This window comes from Taudactylus pleione, unplaced genomic scaffold, assembly GCF_031769625.1.
Source record: "Taudactylus pleione unplaced genomic scaffold, aTauple2 ptg003241l, whole genome shotgun sequence".
Taxonomy (NCBI): Eukaryota; Metazoa; Chordata; class Amphibia; order Anura; family Myobatrachidae; genus Taudactylus; species Taudactylus pleione.
The window spans coordinates 377,732-395,139 of record NW_028287597.1 but is presented as its reverse complement, the minus strand read 5'-3'; positions in this window follow the sequence as shown (position 1 = coordinate 395,139).

The window sequence follows — 17,408 nt, the reverse complement described above, 5'->3', positions numbered from 1 at the left end:
GCCAAAATGCATTGAAAGCAATGGAAACAACAAAAGCGCATACTTTGTGTTATCTCCTCTTGTAGCAAACACAGACAGCTCAAAATTTCACTGGATTTGTTGAAGACCAAGACCCACAAATGTGATGTGAAATGGTTTTTCTCCCATGTTGCGTTTAAGAGAAAACTGCAATTGCTCATTTTAGGCAAAAATGCATTGAAAGCAATGGAAACAACGAAAGCGCATACTTTGTGTTATCTCCTCTTGTAGCAAACACAGACAGCTCAAAATTTCACTGGATGTGTTGAAGACCAAGACCCACAAATGTGATGTGAAATGGTTTTTCTCCCATGTGGCATTTAAGAGAAAACAGCAAATGCTCGTTTTAGGCCAAAATGCATTGAAAGCAATGGAAACAACAAAAGCGCATACTTTGTGATATCTCCTCTTGTAGCAAACACAGACAGCTCAAAATTTCACTGGATGTGTTGAAGACCAAGACCCACAAATGTGATGTGAAATTGTTTTTCTCCCATGTTGCATTTAAGAGAAAACAGCAATTGCTTGTTTTAGGCCAAAATGCATTGAAAGCAATGGAAACATCAAAAGCGCATACTTTGTGTTATCTCCTCTTGTAGCAAACACAGACAGCTCAAAATTTCACCAGATGTGTTGAAGACCAAGACCCACAAATGTGATGTGAAATGGTTTTTCTTCCATGTTGTGTTTAAGAGAAAACAGCAAATGCACGTTTTAGGCCAAAATGCATTGAAAGCAATGGAAACAACAAAAGCGCATACGTTGTGTTATCTCCTCTTGTAGCAAACACAGACAGCTCAAAATTTCACCAGATGTGTTGAAGACCAAGACCCACAAATGTGATGTGAAATGGTTTTTCTTCCATGTTGTGTTTAAGAGAAAACAGCAAATGCTCGTTTTAGGCCAAAATGCATTGAAAGCAATGGAAACAACAAAAGCGCATACTTTGTGTTATCTCCTCTTGTAGCAAACACAGACAGCTCAAAATTTCACTGGATGTGTTGAAGACCAAGACCCACAAATGTGATGTGAAATGGTTTTTCTCCCATGTGGCATTTAAGAGAAAACAGCAAATGCTCGTTTTAGGCCAAAATGCATTGAAAGCAATGGAAACAACAAAAGCGCATACTTTGTGATATCTCCTCTTGTAGCAAACACAGACAGCTCAAAATTTTACTGGATGTGTTGAAGACCAAGACCCACAAATGTGATGTGAAATTATTTTTCTCCCATGATGCGTTCAAGAGAATACAGCAAATGCACGTTTTAGGCCAAAATGCATTGAAAGCAATGGAAACAACAAAAGCGCATACTTTGTGTTATCTCCTCTTGTAGCAAACACAGACAGCTCAAAATTTCACCAGATGTGTTGAAGACCAAGACCCACAAAAGTGATGTGAAATGGTTTTTCTCCCATGTTGCGTTTAAGAGAAAACAGCAAATGCTTGTTTTAGGCCAAAATGCATTGAAAGCAATGGAAACAACAAAAGCGCATACTTTGTGATATCTCCTCATGTAGCAAACACAGACAGCTCAAAATTTCACTGGATGTGTTGAAGACCAAGACCCACAAATGTGATGTGAAATTATTTTTCTCCCATGTTGCGTTTAAGAGAAAACAGCAATTGCTCGTTTTAGGCCAAAATGCATTGAAAGCAATGGAAACAACAAAAGCGCAAACTTTGTGTTATCTCCTCTTGTAGCAAACACAGACAGCTCAAAATTTCACTGGATGTGTTGAAGACCAAGACCCACAAATGTGATGTGAAATTGTTTTTCTCCCATGTGGCATTGAAGAGAAAACAGCAAATGCTCATTTTAGGCCAAAATGCATTGAAAGCAATGGAAACAACAAAAGCGCATACTTTGTGTTATCTCCTCTTGTAGCAAACACAGATAGCTCAAAATTTCACTGGATGTGTTGAAAACCAAGACCCACAAATGTGATGTGAAATGGTTTTTCTCCCATGTTGCGTTTAAGAGAAAATAGCAAATGCACGTTTTAGGCCAAAATGCATTGAAAGAAATGGAAACAACAAAAGCACATACATTGTGATATCTCCTCTTGAAGCAAACACAGACAGCTCAAAATTTCACTGGATATGTTGAAGACCAAGACCCACAAATGTGATGTGAAATGGTTTTTCTCCCATGTTGCGTTTAAGAGAAAACAGCAATTGCTCGTTTTAGGCCAAAATGCATTGAAAGCAATGGAAACAACAAAAGCGCATACTTTGTGTTATCTCCTCTTGTAGCAAACACAGACAGCTCAAAATTTCACTGGATGTGTTGAAGACCAAGACCCACAAATGTGATGTGAAATGGTTTTTCTCCCATGTTGTGTTTAAGAGAAAACAGCAAATGCACGTTTTAGGCCAAAATGCATTGAAAGCAATGGAAACAACAAAAGCGCATACATTGTGATATCTCCTCTTGAAGCAAACACAGACAGCTCAAAATTTCACTGGATGTGTTGAAGACCAAGACCCACAAATGTGATGTGAAATGGTTTTTCTCCCATGTTGCGTTTAAGAGAAAACAGCAAATGCACGTTTTAGGCCAAAATGCATTGAAAGCAATGGAAACAACAAAAGCGCATACTTTGTGTTATCTCCTCTTGTAGCAAACACAGACAGCTCAAAATTTCACTGGATTTGTTGAAGACCAAGACCCACAAATGTGATGTGAAATGGTTTTTCTCCCATGTTGCGTTTAAGAGAAAACTGCAATTGCTCATTTTAGGCAAAAATGCATTGAAAGCAATGGAAACAACGAAAGCGCATACTTTGTGTTATCTCCTCTTGTAGCAAACAAAGACAGCTCAAAATTTCACTGGATGTGTTGAAGACCAAGACCCACAAATGTGATGTGAAATGGTTTTTCTCCCATGTGGCATTTAAGAGAAAACAGCAAATGCTCGTTTTAGGCCAAAATGCATTGAAAGCAATGGAAACAACAAAAGCGCATACTTTGTGATATCTCCTCTTGTAGCAAACACAGACAGCTCAAAATTTCACTGGATGTGTTGAAGACCAAGACCCACAAATGTGATGTGAAATTGTTTTTCTCCCATGTTGCATTTAAGAGAAAACAGCAATTGCTTGTTTTAGGCCAAAATGCATTGAAAGCAATGGAAACATCAAAAGCGCATACTTTGTGTTATCTCCTCTTGTAGCAAACACAGACAGCTCAAAATTTCACCAGATGTGTTGAAGACCAAGACCCACAAATGTGATGTGAAATGGTTTTTCTTCCATGTTGTGTTTAAGAGAAAACAGCAAATGCACGTTTTAGGCCAAAATGCATTGAAAGCAATGGAAACAACAAAAGCGCATACGTTGTGTTATCTCCTCTTGTAGCAAACACAGACAGCTCAAAATTTCACCAGATGTGTTGAAGACCAAGACCCACAAATGTGATGTGAAATGGTTTTTCTTCCATGTTGTGTTTAAGAGAAAACAGCAAATGCTCGTTTTAGGCCAAAATGCATTGAAAGCAATGGAAACAACAAAAGCGCATACTTTGTGTTATCTCCTCTTGTAGCAAACACAGACAGCTCAAAATTTCACTGGATGTGTTGAAGACCAAGACCCACAAATGTGATGTGAAATGGTTTTTCTCCCATGTGGCATTTAAGAGAAAACAGCAAATGCTCGTTTTAGGCCAAAATGCATTGAAAGCAATGGAAACAACAAAAGCGCATACTTTGTGATATCTCCTCTTGTAGCAAACACAGACAGCTCAAAATTTTACTGGATGTGTTGAAGACCAAGACCCACAAATGTGATGTGAAATTATTTTTCTCCCATGATGCATTCAAGAGAATACAGCAAATGCACGTTTTAGGCCAAAATGCATTGAAAGCAATGGAAACAACAAAAGCGCATACTTTGTGTTATCTCCTCTTGTAGCAAACACAGACAGCTCAAAATTTCACCAGATGTGTTGAAGACCAAGACCCACAAAAGTGATGTGAAATGGTTTTTCTCCCATGTTGCGTTTAAGAGAAAACAGCAAATGCTTGTTTTAGGCCAAAATGCATTGAAAGCAATGGAAACAACAAAAGCGCATACTTTGTGATATCTCCTCATGTAGCAAACACAGACAGCTCAAAATTTCACTGGATGTGTTGAAGACCAAGACCCACAAATGTGATGTGAAATTATTTTTCTCCCATGTTGCGTTTAAGAGAAAACAGCAATTGCTCGTTTTAGGCCAAAATGCATTGAAAGCAATGGAAACAACAAAAGCACAAACTTTGTGTTATCTCCTCTTGTAGCAAACACAGACAGCTCAAAATTTCACTGGATGTGTTGAAGACCAAGACCCACAAATGTGATGTGAAATTGTTTTTCTCCCATGTGGCATTGAAGAGAAAACAGCAAATGCTCGTTTTAGGCCAAAATGCATTGAAAGCAATGGAAACAACAAAAGCGCATACTTTGTGTTATCTCCTCTTGTAGCAAACACAGATAGCTCAAAATTTCACTGGATGTGTTGAAAACCAAGACCCACAAATGTGATGTGAAATGGTTTTTCTCCCATGTTGCGTTTAAGAGAAAATAGCAAATGCACGTTTTAGGCCAAAATGCATTGAAAGAAATGGAAACAACAAAAGCACATACATTGTGATATCTCCTCTTGAAGCAAACACAGACAGCTCAAAATTTCACTGGATATGTTGAAGACCAAGACCCACAAATGTGATGTGAAATGGTTTTTCTCCCATGTTGCGTTTAAGAGAAAACAGCAATTGCTCGTTTTAGGCCAAAATGCATTGAAAGCAATGGAAACAACAAAAGCGCATACTTTGTGATATCTCCTCTTGTAGCAAACACAGACAGCTCAAAATTTCACTGGATGTGTTGAAGACCAAGACCCACAAATGTGATGTGAAATTGTTTTTCTCCCATGTTGCATTTAAGAGAAAACAGCAATTGCTTGTTTTAGGCCAAAATGCATTGAAAGCAATGGAAACATCAAAAGCGCATACTTTGTGTTATCTCCTCTTGTAGCAAACACAGACAGCTCAAAATTTCACCAGATGTGTTGAAGACCAAGACCCACAAATGTGATGTGAAATGGTTTTTCTTCCATGTTGTGTTTAAGAGAAAACAGCAAATGCACGTTTTAGGCCAAAATGCATTGAAAGCAATGGAAACAACAAAAGCGCATACGTTGTGTTATCTCCTCTTGTAGCAAACACAGACAGCTCAAAATTTCACCAGATGTGTTGAAGACCAAGACCCACAAATGTGATGTGAAATGGTTTTTCTTCCATGTTGTGTTTAAGAGAAAACAGCAAATGCTCGTTTTAGGCCAAAATGCATTGAAAGCAATGGAAACAACAAAAGCGCATACTTTGTGTTATCTCCTCTTGTAGCAAACACAGACAGCTCAAAATTTCACTGGATGTGTTGAAGACCAAGACCCACAAATGTGATGTGAAATGGTTTTTCTCCCATGTGGCATTTAAGAGAAAACAGCAAATGCTCGTTTTAGGCCAAAATGCATTGAAAGCAATGGAAACAACAAAAGCGCATACTTTGTGATATCTCCTCTTGTAGCAAACACAGACAGCTCAAAATTTTACTGGATGTGTTGAAGACCAAGACCCACAAATGTGATGTGAAATTATTTTTCTCCCATGATGCATTCAAGAGAATACAGCAAATGCACGTTTTAGGCCAAAATGCATTGAAAGCAATGGAAACAACAAAAGCGCATACTTTGTGTTATCTCCTCTTGTAGCAAACACAGACAGCTCAAAATTTCACCAGATGTGTTGAAGACCAAGACCCACAAAAGTGATGTGAAATGGTTTTTCTCCCATGTTGCGTTTAAGAGAAAACAGCAAATGCTTGTTTTAGGCCAAAATGCATTGAAAGCAATGGAAACAACAAAAGCGCATACTTTGTGATATCTCCTCATGTAGCAAACACAGACAGCTCAAAATTTCACTGGATGTGTTGAAGACCAAGACCCACAAATGTGATGTGAAATTATTTTTCTCCCATGTTGCGTTTAAGAGAAAACAGCAATTGCTCGTTTTAGGCCAAAATGCATTGAAAGCAATGGAAACAACAAAAGCACAAACTTTGTGTTATCTCCTCTTGTAGCAAACACAGACAGCTCAAAATTTCACTGGATGTGTTGAAGACCAAGACCCACAAATGTGATGTGAAATTGTTTTTCTCCCATGTGGCATTGAAGAGAAAACAGCAAATGCTCGTTTTAGGCCAAAATGCATTGAAAGCAATGGAAACAACAAAAGCGCATACTTTGTGTTATCTCCTCTTGTAGCAAACACAGATAGCTCAAAATTTCACTGGATGTGTTGAAAACCAAGACCCACAAATGTGATGTGAAATGGTTTTTCTCCCATGTTGCGTTTAAGAGAAAATAGCAAATGCACGTTTTAGGCCAAAATGCATTGAAAGAAATGGAAACAACAAAAGCACATACATTGTGATATCTCCTCTTGAAGCAAACACAGACAGCTCAAAATATCACTGGATATGTTGAAGACCAAGACCCACAAATGTGATGTGAAATGGTTTTTCTCCCATGTTGCGTTTAAGAGAAAACAGCAATTGCTCGTTTTAGGCCAAAATGCATTGAAAGCAATGGAAACAACAAAAGCGCATACTTTGTGATATCTCCTCTTGTAGCAAACACAGACAGCTCAAAATTTCACTGGATGTGTTGAAGACCAAGACCCACAAATGTGATGTGAAATGGTTTTTCTCCCATGTGGCATTTAAGAGAAAACAGTAAATGCTCGTTTTAGGCCAAAATGCATTGAAAGCAATGGAAACAACAAAAGCGCATACTTTGTGTTATCTCCTCTTGTAGCAAACACAGTCAACTCAAAATTTCACTGGATGTGTTGAAGACCAAGACCCACAAATGTGATGTGAAATCGTTTTTCTCCCATGTTGCGTTTAAGAGAAAACAGCAATTGCTCGTTTTAGGCCAAAATGCATTGAAAGCAATGGAAACAACAAAAGCGCATACTTTGTGTTATCTCCTCTTGTAGCAAACACAGACAGCTCAAAATTTCACCAGATGTGTTGAAGACCAAGACCCACAAAAGTGATGTGAAATGGTTTTTCTCCCATGTTGCGTTTAAGAGAAAACAGCAAATGCTTGATTTAGGCAAAAATGCATTGAAAGCAATGGAAACAACAAAAGCGCATACTTTGTGATATCTCCTCTTGTAGCAAACACAGACAGCTCAAAATTTCACTGGATGTGTTGAAGACCAAGACCCACAAATGTGATGTGAAATTATTTTTCTCCCATGATGCGTTTAAGAGAAAACAGCAAATGCTTGTTTTAGGCCAAAATGCATTGAAAGCAATGGAAACAACAAAAGCGCATACTTTGTGTTATCGCCTCTTGTAGCAAACACAGACAGCTCAAAATTTCACCAGATGTGTTGAAGACCAAGACCCACAAATGTGATGTGAAATGGTTTTTCCTCCATGTTGTGTTTAAGAGAAAACAGCAAATGCACGTTTTAGGCCAAAATGCATTGAAAGCAATGGAAACAACAAAAGCGCATACTTTGTGTTATCTCCTCTTGTAGCAAACACAGACAGCTCAAAATTTCACTGGATGTGTTGAAGACCAAGACCCACAAATGTGATGTGAAATGGTTTTTCTCCCATGTGGCATTTAAGAGAAAACAGCAAATGCTCGTTTTAGGCCAAAATGCATTGAAAGCAATGGAAACAACAAAAGCGCATACTTTGTGATATCTCCTCTTGTAGCAAACACAGACAGCTCAAAATTTTACTGGATGTGTTGAAGACCAAGACCCACAAATGTGATGTGAAATTATTTTTCTCCCATGATGCGTTCAAGAGAATACAGCAAATGCAAGTTTTAGGCCAAAATGCATTGAGAGCAATGGAAACAACAAAAGAGCGTACATTGTGATATCTCCTCTTGTAGCAAACACAGACAGCTCAAAATTTCACTGGATGTGTTGAAGACCAAGACCCACAAATGTGATGTGAAATTATTTTTCTCCCATGATGCGTTTAAGAGAAAACAGCAAATGCACGTTTTAGGCCAAAATGCATTGAAAGCAATGGAAACAACAAAAGCGCGTACATTGTGATATCTCCTCTTGTAGCAAACACAGACAGCTCAAAATTTCACTGGATGTGTTGAAGACCAAGACCCACAAATGTGATGTGAAATGGTTTTTCTCCCATGTTGCGTTTAAGAGAAAACAGCAATTGCTCGTTTTAGGCCAAAATGCATTGAAAGCAATGGAAACAACAAAAGCGCATACTTTGTGTTATCTTCTCTTGTAGCAAACACAGACAGCTCAAAATTTCACTGGATGTGCTGAATCCCTGGTGGCAGGACGTGTGGAGGAGGAGCTCCTGACTTCCAGCACAGTGTGACGTTTCCAGCCAGCTGTTCTGCGGGCTTCCCCCAGGAAGGATGCGCCCTCCTGGGGCATGGAAAGGGAAGAGTCCCCTACGGAAGGGTTATCAAGCCCAGCGGGTGAGGAAAAAAGCGGAGCTGCACCTGAGTACCCCGGTGAGGAATCAGGCTGAAGCTTTCAGCCAGCCGGTGGTGCGGGAGCCGGAGAAGCATGTTGGCGGGAGCTCGGCTGCTGTGGAGCAACAGCGGCCGCGAGCGGGACCCCCCCGAACTGTCCGTGGAGGCTCCCCGCGGTGATGTAACCATGGGTAGAGCAGAGGCGAGTGGTGCCGGTGCTCCACCGGATAGTGAAGAGGGGGGGACCGAGGACCCGATGTTGTCGGCCGTTGAGGAGGACGGGGAGGCTTCCCTGGGCTCCGATGAAGACTATGTAGCACAGCTGTGCTTGGAAGAAGCCGTGGCAGAGGCGAAGAGGTTAAACACAAAAATCTCTTATGTAAAAAAAAAAGAGGAACAAAGCGCATACGTGGGAGAAGCCCAGGCTGAGAGGAGAACTGGTGGAGCTGCAGGATACCCTTGACCGGGTGAAAGAACGAATCAAGCTGCTGAGACAGGCGAGCAAGTGTCTGGAGGATCCCAGTGGCTTTCCAGCTAATCCAGCACTGGAGGGGTTAACCCCGACTCAGCCATCAGAAAATAAATTACTGACTGCCATTAAAGAAATGGAAGAAACTGAAAATGTACCTGAAAGGGTTAATGGAGTTCCCGGTGACGTGGCGGGAGTTCCGAGGCAGAGCGGTGACGCAGCGGAGGACCTGTCAATCAGGAGTGATGATGCGGCGGGGATCCCTGTGAGCGGTGGTGGAATTCCTAGCGTGCCTGTCTCCAGCGGTGGTGTGCCTGTCTCGGGAGGAGGAGGAATTTCCTGTATCCAAGGTCCTGATGGCAGTGAGAGAATGGAGTGTTCAGCCGGAGCTGGGAGCCTGGAGCCGGTGACAGAGGAAGGCATCGCGGTGAAGCGGCAAGAGGCTGGGATTCCGGTGAGTAGTGGTGACGGGATCCCTGGTGTGTTCGTCTCCAGCAGCACTGCAGCAGAGTCGGGAGAGGCAGAGCTTCCAGGCATCCGGGATTCTGACTGCAGCGATAGAATGGAGACCTCAGCTGGAGCCGGGAGTCGGGAGCCAGAGACAGCGAAGGGCGGCACAGTGAATCGGCAGGTAGGTGGAGGAGTGTGGGACCCCCGGGGTGCGGCGGAGGACTCTGCGTGTTCTGTGGAGGGTGTCCCCGCCTCGCTGGGGTATGTCTTCCAGGGTCCGGACACCTCTGCTGAAACGCTGGTAGGTAGGCAAGGGCGCCCGGTGCGGACCGGGGAAGGATGGACGAGTAGGGCGCAGAGGGATGAGGAGGCTGTACCTCCTATTGGGTCGGCGGATTCTGTGGGTACCTCAGGACCCGGGGCGGCTACGGGGGCAGCTGAGGACGCATCAAAGGAGGGCACAGAAGTAGCGGTGTCCAGGAAGAGAGGTGTCTTGGCACAGGGTATGCTGTCGCTGGAAAAAGAACTGTTGCAGCCAAAAGAGAGAGCCTTATTGGATATCATGTATGGGGAATTGGAGACTCCAGCAAGAGTGAAGGCAGCATTAGAGCTGATTAATAAAGAACAAGCAAGAAGGATGACTGGTGGCAAAGGTGTTAATGAAGGAGCATCAGTCTCTGGGATTCATGACTCTAACAATGGACAGAAGGTGAATGGTAATGATTTGGGAAATTAGCAAAATATTAATAAAAATAAAGTTTCTTATGCTGGTGTATTGGCAGGGGGGAGGAGTGAGGCACGAAAGTTTTTTTCAAGAACTGAACATGGTACTGGTGTTAAGAGGTGTAATGTGATACAGTTTAAGTGGGAGGGGGAGGAGGAGGTACCAAGCAAGGAACATTTTTTGACCATGTTGTTTTCTCTGAGTGTATCAGCCGTGGATTTATTCGCATGCATACATCCTATTAGATCAAAAGACTTTGATGTAAGTTTCCAATCAAACTGTGGAATGCAGAGGCTGTGGAGTAAATGGTCATCTGCCAAGGGAAGTAAGCCATATGATGATTACAGTGCAACATTAATGTCCAGGCAGGATGTGGTTAAATTGACTGGTTTGGTTCATAAAGAATCAATACCGGAGAACGATATTAAGTACTGGCTCTCTAGGCATTGTGAGGTTTTATCTGGACTGGTAAAAACTGATTACACCAAGGGGGTGTGGGGTGGGGCTTATACCATACAGGTAAGACTTTTAAGTACTGCTTTCGGTATGAACCACTTGCCCTCTGCCACCTACATAGGAAGGGACAGAATACAGGTCTTTTATCAGGGCCAGCCAAAGACCTGTTTTAGGTGTGGGGACACGCGGCATTTGAGTGGGGATTGTGGAGTGATTAAATGTACATTGTGTGGAGGAATGGGGCATACATCGAGAATGTGCAATAGAGTGAGGTGCAATTTGTGTGGACAGGAGGGACACCCATATAGTAGGTGTCCGGAGGCTGATGTGTGGGAGAAGGATGATTCAGTGGAGGAGGAGGAGGGAAGAGGTAGGAAGGAGAGAGGTTCAGTGGAGGTGCAAGAGGGGCATGTGACAAAGTGGAGAGTGGCAGAGGAAAGGAAAGAGGTGGATAATAGGGAGGATGGATTCCAAAAGGTTAAAAATAAAAATAAGAAAAAGAGGAAAGGAGGGGAAGAGTTAATATTGATAAACAGATTTGATGTGCTTACCACAGACGAGGAAGAAGATGGGGAGATAATGAGGCAAAAGGGGGAGTTGGTGTTTGCCCCTAGAGTAGCACGAAGGAGGGCGGCAAGGAAGAAGGATAGGGAAGGAGAATCAGGATCCAGTAAGAGAAGGAAGGGGGAAATGGACCAAGGGAAGGAGGGGAAAACCGTAGAAGATCCACAGGATTTAGAGTGGGACGAAATGGGGACAGAACTACAGGGGGATATAAGAAGGAGGAGAAGTCGGGTGGAGGAGAAGGAAGGAGAGGGTGCACCTCCTCAAAATGAGGGGGAAATGGAAGTAATTGGGGTTGATTCATCTGTGGAAGTTCCGCAGGGGTCTGTAATTCCCAATCCTCCGGATCCAGGAGGAAGGGGAGTAGTGGTGTGTATTGGTGATGGAGACGGTGGTGGGGTTAGGGTGGAGGATGTGGGGGAGGGGGACCCGCCTGGGCAGAAGTAAGGAGAAGGTAAGGTTGGTTCTGCTTTTCTATAACCTAGAAATATGGATCCCCAACCCATACGATGTGCCATGATTAATGTGGCTTCCGTTATTTCCGACCGAGCTCGATTTATGGCCTTTGATTTTTTCAACAAGATTGAGGTTGATTTTTTGTTTTTGCAGGAGACAAGGATAAGTAAGTTGGATGCCCTCCATAGGATTAAGAGGGAGTGGAGGAGGGGTCCATCCTACTTGTCTCTTGCGGCCGAGCCGTCCGGTTGGGTGGCAGTGCTTTTTACTGATATGGTAACCATACACAAGGTTATAGAGTTACAAGTGGGCAGGTGTATCATTTTGGATATTTCTCTGAGGGGGCATGACCTGAGATTGATTAACATCTATGGCCCACAGTCAGCGTGGGACAGAAAGTGCCTCTTTAGAGAAATAAAACCATTTCTCTTCACGGCTCAACAAGTTGTCTTTGGTGGTGATTTTAACACCGTCATTCGGCCTAAAGACAGAGCTGTAGGATGACAGCTAAGGCAAGAGAGATCAGAGGACTGCGTGATAACCAGTGTACTCTCCAAGAGACAAAGGAGGGTATTTTGGGTGTCATTGTAGATTATTACTCTGACCTTTTATCTGGGAAATTACTTATCAGAGAAAGGATGGAGGTCTTTCTGAGGGGAACACCTGGATTCAGGAGGCCTGATGTCCCCTTTGACTGTTTGGAGAGTGATATAGGGGTGGAGGAGGTCAGGAGAGCAATTGACGGGCTTTCTGACAAAAAATCTCCAGGTCCGGATGGTTTAACATCTGAGTTTTATAAGACCTTTTCGGATATTCTGGCCCCTCGCCTGGTAGAAGTTTTCAATGAATGTCTTGGTGAAGAATGTCTTCCTCCTTCTATGAGGACATCTGCTCTTATATTACTCTCCAAAGGAAAGGACCCTCTGTGTGTTGAGAACTGGCACCCCATAGCTCTTCTTAACACTGATAAAAATTATTTTTGCCAAAATCTTCCTAACAGATTGGCTGAATTTACAGAATTGCTGCTTTCAACTTCTCAGCATTGCACTGTGAAGGGCCGTAGTACTTTTAGTGCTGTCCTTGGTGTCCGGGAGGTCATTGAGCGGTGTCGTGCTGAGAAGTGGGGAAAGTATTTGTTGGCACTGGATCAGTCGAAGTCTTTTGACAGAGTCAACCATGAGTACCTATGGGCGGTACTGGAGTGGTATGGATTTCCAGAGAGGGTGGTGAATTGGCTGAAAACAATATATAAGAAGGCCGAAAGCTTCCCACTTGTGAATGGTTGGGTGGGTGAAGCTTTCAGTGTGGGTTCTGGGGTTCGTCAGGGTTGCCCCCTGAGCCCCCTTCTGTACGTGTTTGCTATTGACCCCTTTATAAGGAGGTTGAAGTGTGATATGGTGGGAGGGGTGCAGCTGGGTCCGGGACCTGCACTGAAGGTTGTAGCCTATGCTGATGATGTCACGGTGTTTCTGTCTGAAGAGACAGAGGCATGGCAGGTGGAAGAACTTATCAGGTTGTATTCTGAGGCTTCATGCTCCAGGATAAACCAGGAGAAGTGTGAAGCTTTTTGGATGGGGGAGGAAGGGGCAGAATTTGACCTTCTGGACAGCCTCCCCCGGGCCAGTACGCAGATAAAAATTCTAGGAATATTTTTAAATCATGGTGATTATGGCACCCTAAATAGGGAGAAGAAGCTGGAAATAGCAACCAGGAAGGTATCTGTATGGAGAAGGTGGAAATCTTTTTATAGGGAAAGGGTTGTTTTATGTAAAACTCACCTGATCCCGGTGTTTCTGTACATTAGCTATGTCTGTTTTTTACCTCAATCTATGTGGTCTAGGTTAAATTCACTGTTTTTCCTGATGTTCTGGGGAAACAGGATGAATATTGTCAAAAGGGGAATCATCTACAAATTGAGAGAAGAAGGAGGCCAGAGTATGGTCAATCCAGTTGTTTTCTTTGTAACAACGTTTTGTAAATTAAACATTGGGAGTCTGTTTTTGGAGACTCCCCCTCAATGGGTAGAAGGCTTCGGGGGATGGGTGTTTCCCTTCCTCAATGAATGGATAGAAGGGGGTCGGATTAAGACATTCCGAGTTAGGCGAGGATACCTCCCGATCTACGTTATCCTGTGCCTGAAAGTTATGAGGCGGTGGTGCTTGGAGGTCAGTGATGTAAGAAGCTCAGCCAGGAGGGAGATGGGGTTGAGGATTCTGCAGACCTACTTCTATGTTCCGCTGGCCCTAAAGGATTGCCCGGGTGAGGTGTGTTCAGAGGGATTAGCTCTGATTAATTCTCAGAGGATCCCTTTGAAGTTTAGGGACATAGCCTGGCTCTCCTTCCATGGAAGGCTCTATGTTAGGGGTAACCTTAAAGTAAGAAGTGCCGATGATCGTGGTTGTCCACGGGAGGAGTGTCTAGGGGAGGAGGAGACTATGGACCACTTCTTCTGTAAGTGTCCCTATAACATAGGGGTTTATAAGAGGGTTTCAAGGCGCCTTCGTATTCCTTGCCTTTCGGGGCTGAGTTACCCTGAATGGGCTTATGGTGCATTCAAGGGATTTGGAAGGTTTGATTTGTGCACAATTTTTTTAGTCAGCTTAGCGGTCCGTTATAGCACATGGAATGCACGGTGTCGATTGGCCATGGGGGGTAAAGTCCTTCCCTGGATATCAGTAGTTGGGGAAATTCTGCACGAGGTAAAGCGGATGATGGAAATGGATAAAGGAAGGATGGATGCCGTCAGCTGGTCACGTTTGTGGCGCCATCTGAGGCCCCCTTGAATGGGTAGCTGAAATTCGGTCCAGAGTCCATTGTAGCTGGTGTTTATCTTTTCCTGTCCTTCACCTAGTATATAGAAATTACAGAGAAATGCTTTACATATACCTGGATAACTAGTATTACCTTCTCGCTGCTTGGGTAGGTGGTGGAATGTGGAGATTGTGAAGTGTGGTGTGTGAGGTGTGGGGAGGGAGGGTTTGAGGATTGCGGGGGGGTGTAGTGGGGGGAGGGGTAGGTGGTGGATAGGGTTTGGTGGTGTTCTTTGAAAGTTCTCCGATTGTTAAGGGAGTTGTTAGTATGGATTAAATACTAATATTGGCTTAGAATGTATAATATGTAAAATATTGTAAATATGGTTTTATATATTTTTATATGGTGGCAATTTCTGTAATAAACACAGACCAAGACCCACAAATGTGATGTGAAATGGTTTTTCTCCCATGTTGCGTTTAAGAGAAAACAGCAAATGCACGTTTTAGGCCAAAATGCATTGAAAGCAATGGAAACAACAAAAGCACATACTTTGTGTTATCTCCTCTTGTAGCAAACACAGACAGCTCAAAATTTCACCAGATGTGTTGAAGACCAAGACCCACAAATGTGATGTGAAATGGTATTTCTCCCATGTTGCGTTTAAGAGAAAACAGCAAATGCACGTTTTAGGCCAAAATGCATTGAAAGCAATGGAAACAACAAAAGCGCATACTTTGTGATATCTCCTCTTGTAGCAAACACAGACAGCTCAAAATTTCACTGGATGTGTTGAAGACCAAGACCCACAAATGTGATGTGAAATTATTTTTCTCGCATGATGCATTTAAGAGAAAACAGCAAATGCACGTTTTAGGCCAAAATGCATTGAAAGCAATGGAAACAACAAAAGCCCGTACATTGTGATATCTCCTCTTGTAGCAAACACAGACAGCTCGAAATTTCACTGGATGTGTTGAAGACCAAGACCCACAAATGTGATGTGAAATGGTTTTTCTCCCATGTTGCGTTTAAGAGAAAACAGCAATTGCTCGTTTTAGGCCAAAATGCATTGAAAGCAATGGAAACAACAAAAGCGCATACTTTGTGTTATCTCCTCTTGTAGCAAACACAGACAGCTCAAAATTTTACTGGATGTGTTGAAGACCAAGACCAACAAATGTGATGTGAAATGGTTTTTCTCCCATGTTGCATTTAAGAGAAAACAGCAAATGCACGTTTTAGCCAAAAATGCATTGAAAGCAATGGAAACAACAAAAGCGCGTACATTGTGATATCTCCTCTTGTAGCAAACACAGACAGCTCAAAATTTCACCGGATGTGTTGAAGACCAAGACCCACAAATGTGATGTGAAATGGTTTTTCTCCCATGTTGCGTTTAAGAGAAAACAGCAAATGCATGTTTTAGGCCAAAATGCATTGAAAGCAATGGAAACAACAAAAGCGAATACTTTGTGTTATCTCCTCTTGTAGCAAACACAGACAGCTCAAAATTTCACCAGATGTGTTGAAGACCAAGACCCACAAATGTGATGTGAAATGGTTTTTCTCCCATGTTGCGTTTAAGAGAAAACAGCAAATGCTCATTTTAGGCCAAAATGCATTGAAAGCAATGGAAACAACAAAAGCGCATACTTTGTGATATCTCCTCTTGTAGCAAACACAGACAGCTCAAAATTTCACTGGATGTGTTGAAGACCAAGACCCACAAATGTGATGTGAAATGGATTTTCTCCCATGTTGCGTTTAAGAGAAAACAGCAATTGCTCATTTTAGGCCAAAATGCATTGAAAGCAATGGAAACACCAAAAGCGCATACTTTGTGTTATCTCCTCTTGTAGCAAACACAGACAGCTCAAAATTTCACTGGATGTGTTGAAAACCAAGACCCACAAATGTGATGTGAAATTATTTTTCTCCCATGTTGCGTTTAAGAGAAAACAGCAAATGCACGTTTTAGGGCAAAATGCATTGAAAGCAATGGAAAAAAACAAAAGCGCATACTTTGTGTTATCTCCTCTTGTAGCAAACACAGACAGCTCAAAATTTCACTGGATGTGTTGAAGACCAAGACCCACAAATGTGATGTGAAATGGTTTTTCTCCCATGTTGCGTTTAAGAGAAAACAGCAAATGCACGTTTTAGGCCAAAATGCATTGAAAGCAATGGAAACAACAAAAGCGCATACTTTGTGTTATCTCCTCTTGTAGCAAACACAGACAGCTCAAAATTTCACTGGATGTGTTGAAGACCAAGACCCACAAATGTGATGTGAAATGGTTTTTCTCCCATGTTGTGTTTAAGAGAAAACAGCAAATGCACGTTAAAGGCCAAAATGCATTGAAAGCAATGGAAACAACAAAAGCGCATACTTTGTGTTATCTCCTCTTGTAGCAAACACAGACAGCTCAAAATTTCACAGGATGTGTTTAAAACCAAGACCCACAAATGTGATGTGAAATGGTTTTTCTCCCATGTTGCGTTTAAGAGAAAACAGCAAATGCACGTTTTAGGCCTAAATGCTTTGAAAGCAATGGAAACAACAAAAGCGCATACATTGTGATATCTCCTCTTGTAGCAAACACAGACAGCTCAAAATTTCACTGGATGTGTTGAAGACCAAGACCCACAAATGTGATGTGAAATGGTTTTTCTCCCATGTTGCGTTTAAGAGAAAACAGCAAATGCACGTTTTAGGCCAAAATGTATTAAAAGCAATGGAAACAAGAAAAGCGCATACTTTGTGTTATCTCCTCTTGTAGGAAACACAGACAGCTCAAAATTTCACCAGATGTGTTGAAGACCAAGACCCACAAATGTGATGTGAAATGGTTTTTCTCCCATGTTGCGTTTAAGAGAAAACAGCAAATGCTCGTTTTAGGCCAAAATGCATTGAAAGCAATGGAAACAACAAAAGTGCATACTTTGTGATATCTCCTCTTGTAGCAAACACAGACAGCTCAAAATTTCACTGGATGT